Source organism: Protopterus annectens, chromosome 5.part0 (genome assembly GCF_019279795.1).
Source record: "Protopterus annectens isolate FY-2018-M chromosome 5.part0, PAN1.0, whole genome shotgun sequence".
In the NCBI taxonomy this organism is placed as follows: domain Eukaryota; kingdom Metazoa; phylum Chordata; order Ceratodontiformes; family Protopteridae; genus Protopterus; species Protopterus annectens.
This window is the reverse complement of record NC_056735.1, coordinates 1,615,235,852-1,615,243,351: the sequence shown is the minus strand read 5'-3', so window position 1 is coordinate 1,615,243,351 and position 7,500 is coordinate 1,615,235,852. Positions and strand designations below refer to the sequence as shown.

The following is a 7,500-nucleotide window of genomic DNA, read 5'->3' as shown; positions in this document are numbered from 1 at the left end:
GGATAAGAAACTAAGAGTAATGCTACTCAATGCCAGAAGTCTAAACCTCAAGATGCACGCACTCTAAACTCTCCTTAGCATGGAGAACATTGATATCTGTGCAGTAACAGAAACCTGGTTCAAGGCTCCTGAGAGCACCCCAGCACTACCAGGTTATACCTCATACCATGCTTTTCGGCCCCAAAACTTGGACTGAACCACAAAAGGAGGGGGAGTATCAATATTCGTCAAAGATACCCACACCTCCAGGTTGGTGGCACAGCACAAAGCATCAGAGACTATCCATGTGCATCTAACAGTGGGTAAAACTGCCTTCCAGTTTATAGCCTGCTGCAGACCACCCTCCCAAACCCAGGAACCCCACTCGGCCTTCCTGAAAACACTGGAAAATATGAAGGTCTCTCCAAACACCATTACCATTGGGCGACTTCAACTACTCAAACATAGACTGGGAGCATTACTCTAGCTCCAACACCCTAGCCCAAAGGTTCCTAGAATTTATAAACTCAAATGCTATGGAACAACTTGTTACCACTCCCACAAGAGTTGAAAACATACTGGACCTGATCATCACCAACATTGGGACTCTATGCTCCAGACCAGAACTGTATCCCTCACTGGTAAGATCAGATCATAAACTAATCTCACTGGATATTCACATCCCGACCCCACCCCCTGTCCAGAAAACCACAGTGAAATACTTCTCTAAAGCAAATTTCACACTCCTTCAAAACCGAGGTGGAATCCTTCAAAGCCCCTGGGCCTGTGGAAAATACGGCCCAGACCGCAGAATCCTTTATAAACGCATTCTATGAACACCTTCAAGAATGCATGGATCATGCAATCCCAAATAAAACCAAGACCCAATCCTCCAAAGGCAGACGCCCTGTCTGGTGGACCCCAGCCACAAACAAACTACACAATAGAAGGAGGAATCTACTACATGATAGAGCAAAATCCCAAAAAGGGAAGGCATCTCTGATCAGTATTAGCAAAAAACTACGGGCACTCATAAAATCATCTAAGGCCAGCTTCGAGAGAAAAATTGCACAGGACACTAAGGATAATCACAAGGCTTTCTTTAGTTATGTTAGGAACCTGGGTGGGAATTCCCAGATATGCTCAGAATTAGTCCAAAATGACAAAAAATACACCAAACCCACAAACACTGCCAACATCCTAGCCGACAGGTTCAGCGCAAACCCCCCCCCCCACCACACCAAAAGGGCGAATATCTATCCCAGCAGAGTGCTGCCCCCTGACACCTCAGATGCTCAGGTAAAAGCCACCCTCTCCAAAGCAAAAAACACAGCATCAATGGGACCAGACAGTGTTCCGGGGTGCGCCCTACATGAACTCCAAGAAGAGCTAAACCCAAACATAAAACTACTGTTCAATCTCAGCCTTACTACAGGATATGTACCTAAAAAGTGGCGTACAGCAACAGTGGTCCCTCTCCACAAAGGTGGTGACTCAACGGATCCTGGAAACTATCGCCCCATAAGCCTGACTAGCTTAGTCTGCAAAGCTATGGAAAGGATCATCATGGACCTCATAAATAAAGATATTGGGGACCTATAGACACTGGATCCTACCCAGTTCGGCTTTGTTAAGGGCAGATCCTGCCTCTTAAACCTGGTCAATTTCTTTGAAACAATCACCAAAGCCATTGACGAGGGGAAGGTGGTCCACATAGCCTACCTGGACCTCGCAAAAGCCTTCGATACAATACCCCACTCGGGCATTATAGATAAGCTCACCAGCTTAAACATAAACCCCTATGTCACTAGATGGGTCGCAAACTGGCTCAAGGACAGAACCCACATGGTTAGAATTGCTGGAGCCATGTCAGACTCCAAACCAGTTACAAGTGGCATCCCACAAGGCTCAGTCCTGGGACCTCTCTTGTTCGGTATACATTTCTCGGAGGTACAGGCTAACATGGAAGGACTGTGGCTGACCAAGTTCGCAAATGACTGCAAACTGGGCACCATAATCGACTCTCCAGCTGACACAAGCATCCTACAAAAGGGCCTCATAGAAACAGACAACTGGTGCCAGAGCCATGGCCTCAAGCTAAACGCCAAAAAGTGTATAGTCATCCCCTTTGGCAAAAACAAAGTGCCCACAAATTACCACATAGGCGGTAATCCATTAAGTACAGAAGAAGTAATTAGGGATCTGGGGACCCAAGTTGATATCAATCTCTCATTTGACAACCATGTGGCCAAAGTGGTTAGAAAAACATTTTATATAGCCCACCTAATCATGAAGGGATTCACATCTAGATCAGGGGAGGTCATCGTGCCTCTTTACTCATCCCTCATCAGGCCCATAATGGAGTACAATGCCCCTTTTGGGATGTACCTTACCAGACACCTGCAGCAACTGGAAAGACCCCAAAAGTACCTCACCAAGAGGATCAAAGGGCTCAAACAGATGCCATACGCTGCCCGGTTAAAGAAACTCCAGCTCTACTCAATGGCATACCGCCTGCTCAGAGGCGATCTGTGCCTGATGTATAAAGCCATGTCCAACCCGGAATTAATGGACATGCTGCACCTCAGAAAATCCAAATCCCATCGAGCTACGCGCTCGAGAGACTTGAACCTCAGCACTGAAATAAATAGGACATGCTGGAGGGACAGATTCATAACCCAGAGGCTCCCTTCACTCTGGAATAAAATCCCAGTCCAGGTTAGGCAGAGTCCCTCATTGACTCTCTTCAAGAGGAATCTTGATGAGTGGATGGGAGATCGTAGATTTACCCCGGGTATCACTTCTGTGTCACTGTTAGACAGAGGCACAGTATACTAACCTCGAAAAAGGGCATAGCAAAATTAATTTAAAATGGGTGGCGAAAGCCAAACACGCTCTGGCTAGGCTTATAAATGCCCTAGGGCAGATAGCCTAGTATGAACTTATGAACCTATAAGAGATGTTAAAGTGCATTCCAATGTTATCTGACAGGAGGACTCTGCAAATGGCAAAAACAATGTCAGCAGGCATAGGTAACAAATTCAGAAAATTACAGAACAGTAAGGTACTTGTATGAACAAGCTATAAAAATATGAATTTAAAGAAGTGACAAGTAGCTCAGTGAAAATAAATGAAGTATGTTACTTTGAAGAGAATGCAAGCAGATGATATCCTAGAGGTAACGGCCACCTCATTATGAATCATAATGCAAAATCTATTCATTTAATGATAGATGGGGCACTTTTTCATAAGGCTATAAATCAGTTAATCAAGAATATGCAAGCTGTTTTTCATGTATGGGAAAGAAAATGAGATGGGACAAAAGAGGATGGTGTGGATGCAGAATGGAACACAGGTTCTACCATGCACTGTCAGCATGATTACTGAGAGAAGCCTGTGGGTGCTTTTGTCTATCTGGTGCATTTGCAAATATATGGAGGAGTAAGCTTCGTTTTTGGAAAATTAATACAGTTGTGTATGTTTTTTAGTTAAATGGGTACGAATGGTTAAAAATTAAAATAAATACATTGTTTTTTGAATTTTTTTTTTATTGAAATGAAAAGTCTGGAAAAACATACATAAGTCTAAACAGAAAAAACAAGCTGCAACTGCAAAGTTGTTCAGCTTGCCAGACACACGTATGCATGGAAGTTGCAAATTAGAAACAGTAGAAATTTAAAAAAAGTCACTCAATATGTGAGAACAAAAGCATCTTATCAGAATGAATGCCTTATCAGTTATCTAACAGTAAGAGTACTGAATTATATTAAAGAAGTGTGGGGTAATGTTACAGGAGAAACATATGCCCAAGAAAGGATTCCAAGAAGGGCAATTCAGCAGAATATCAGTGACAAAAGAAAAGGAAGGTAATAAATCTGATTGCAAGAAGTCTCCAATACTGATAGAGGAGGACAAAAAAAACAGAACAAGTGTAGCTTTGTGGTAATAAAGGGTTATTGGCAGGGAAGGATTACACTGGCATGCATTTATCATGCATATTATATATTATGCTCCTGCTCAACTCCTCCTTCTTTCTCTTCAGCTATATCTTCCTTTATCACCTTATTTTTCTCTATCCTGCCCTTAACTCTACTTACCTTGTCCATTTCAATTTTATCTTTCTCTTTTCCATTTCCCTTCTTATATGTTCATTTTACTACTTTCCTGTCCTTTTCCTTTCTAAAATGTAAGCTACTTACATTTTTCCTATGTATGACTATCATAAATTCATTATGCCTTAACTGTTATGTTATTTATTTATAAAAAAAATCTTTAATTATTCTAAGTAAATAATGTTTATTATATTTTGCGCTGTTTTTACTGTATTTTTTTAGTTTGTTTGTAAACCCATGAATATGACTACTAATTTTTACTTTGTTCTACTGAAATGTTTTTTGTATATGGAGTACTTCTCCCCAGGCCTCCACTGAAATGGGGTTCTTTGTGGCTCAGCTGGACTTTGCCGGTAAACAAATGTCAAATAAAATAAATAAATACATTTATATTTCACCTAAAACTATTACTAAGAAGATTAAGATAATTACAGCAGAGGTAATCAGCTTCCAGCAATGATTATTATTCATGGGTGGGGAATGAAACTTGATATGCAATAGTGAAGGTGTTTTGGGAACCTATTAGAGAACATATAACAAAAGAAGAAAAATTCTGAAGAAATACATGAGAAAATTTGGAATGGAAGATGTGAACCCATCAGCAGAAACCCAAACAGAATTTACATATTATTCTCTAAGGTACAATAACTGGAATGGAGTGAACAGAAACTTCACAAGAGCATAGTTATTAAATTGTCAGTTTTGAAACACATTCGATAACTATTTCAAGATCAGGCCATGAACCAATAAAGACTAAGATAATGATGTATGGTAATCAAGTAAGTATAAAAACAATGGGGCTTTCCTACTTTTCTACTGAAAAGGGAAACTTCAAGGAATGGCTGCATGGTGAAAATGATTCAAGAGTTATTAGGGAAATGTACAGATTTCTTCAGAAAGAACAGATGAGGAGTAGATCAGAATGAAAATGAAATGTAAAAAGTGTGGTAGAAATGAGACAGAAAGAGATATGAGAAAGAAGTAGCAGGAATTATTTGGAGGGAATATCGAAGTATTGCAGATGAAGGGGAATCTTATAGAAGAAAAGGAGCAATCACTGAGTGCTACAAGAAAAATAAGAAGAGTATTAGGATAATAAGCATGAGTTTAGAAAGGTTGTTGTTAAGCAAGTATTTTTTGAGAACAATCCAGGATCACAAAAACTACTAGCATAACAACTTACGCAAGAGAAAAAGAAGGGGGTGTTGCCAAGCTTGGGGGCCTATGACTAGAAACTGTATAGAGGTTTCAGAGATATTTTGGAAATTCGATGAAAATCTGTATAAAGCAGCAAAATGGGGGAACCAAGAAAATACACAAATGGAAACATTTATGAAAAACTTAAGTGTGCTAATGTTAAAGGAAGATGAGGCTCAAGAATTAACAGCCAAGATGGGGAGCGATAATTAATCAACAAGGAAATCTGCAGGATGAGACAGTATTCCTGTGAAAATCTGGAAATTAAGAGGGAAAAAAATTACAAAGATCTGCATGGTTTTGTCTATTTACTTACTTACTGACATTTGTTTATCGGGAAAGTCTGAATGGGTCAGAAGAGCCCATTTTCAACAAAGGCCCAGGGAGAAAAGCTCCACTTAACAGAGAATATTAAAAAAAAGTTTCAAAAAGATTACATAAGAAACAGCTGAAAATTATCCATTTCAAAAATAAACAATATGGTACTGCACAGCGATATACCAAAATATGTTACAAAGACAACAATGAGAAAAAGCAAAGAAACACTATATATACTTTTGGCAATTCACAGTAGTAGTAAGCAAAAGTCATGAGTTTAGTTCAATCGTAAATATAATGGAAGAGAGTAATTAGGATAGATTAGTATAAATGGGGAGGAGATTAAAGGAAAAAGTTACTTTAAGTAGTAGACAGAGTAGGACAGCCAGGTGAAGATGAGGAAGTAGAGATGAGTAGAGAATCTGTACAGAGAGGAATGGAGAAAAGTAGACAAGATTTATGTTCAACTGGGGGTGTAGCATGAACAGAGCCATGAGTTGGATAGGTGGCCTTTCAGAAGGTGCTTGAAGGAAGGATGGTAGGTCACAGTTGTAATAGCCTGTGGAACAGAATTCCATTTTCTGGCAACACAGTAGCAGTACAGGCTATTTTCCATTTGTTTTTTGGAGGTTTATAGATGGTGAGAAGTTGTTTATTATTAGAACAATGGGGTCCATTTAGGGGATAGGAACGAAGAATAGCTTTTTATACAGAACAGGCGTGAGATTTATAAATTATGTTGTGGGCATTAGCTATTTATACAAATTCCAGGTAGTGGAGTAGTTCCAAACTTTTAAAGGCCTCACAGTGATGTGTACAGTATTGTTTACTGGCAGCAAACTTAACTTTTTTGTAACTTATTTCAAGTTAGCAGATACCTGCAAGTTGATAAGGACAGAGGCACCATATAAGAGGGAAGAAAGGAAATCAGTGATTGCTAGGGTGTTTTTATCAGAGGTAGTAAGTCTATAAAAGCATGTCAAGTTTCTGGCGAGTTTTTTTTTAATACTTTGACTGTGGGTCAAATCTGAGGTTGTCATCAATTGTCATGCCAAGCACTTTTGTATGGGATACAATTTCCATCTCTGTATGTTTAATTGAGAAGATTTTGAAGCTGGGTTTGTCTTTCGTGTGTGTTTTGGGAGTAAGTAAAAAGTAACAATTGGGCATTGTGAAGCCAGTTTTCAACTGAGGTGATGGCTTCTTGTATGATTTCAAGTTGATGTGCCAGAGAATCAGATGAACATATTAGCAGTGAATCATCAGCAAACTGTGTAAGTGATGCTTGCCTAGAAGCGGTATGGAAGTCATTAATGGCAGTGTTAAAGAGAAGTGGACCAAAAATTGATCCTTGAGGTACACCAGTGGTAATAGGGAGGCAAGGAAAGAATGTATGTTGCCATCTAACAGTTTGCGGTCTGTCAGGTAGGTAGCTTTTAAACCAGTGAAGTGAAGGAGGAGACAGGCCAAGATAAAGACACTGTGGACCATAGTGAATAAAAAATTGATGGAATTTATTTGAGAAGGCAAGAGGGCAAGAGCTAAACTGGGTAAGCTGTTTCTCCCCACAGAAGAATATGGTTTAAGATGACTAGATCTGAATGGATAATTTAAAGCTACACACTTAAGGATCACACATATAGAACACATAAAGGATGACAAATCAAAGTGGAAAGAAATGATTTGGAAATTGGGGGTCACAAAATAAGGAGAGAGTAGGATTTTGGATGCAGACAGGAAATACTATGGGAACTAAGCGAATACTAGAATGAAGAAAAAATATTTTACCAATAGGGATTACTGTAAGCAGGGGCACAGAAATAATAAAGAGGGAGGTGGATTTTTTGGGGAGAAAACTAGCAAAGGAACCAAGGTAATGGAAGCAAATAACTAG

At 39.5% G+C, this 7,500-nt stretch overlaps 1 protein-coding gene across 3 annotated transcripts in view; it reads right to left on the bottom strand.

The window, feature by feature from the left end:
* Positions 1-7,500, bottom strand: part of TBC1D23 (TBC1 domain family member 23) — a 1,834,851-nt gene that overhangs the window by 1,682,859 nt on the left and 144,492 nt on the right. The gene's annotated exons all lie outside the window — the stretch shown is intronic.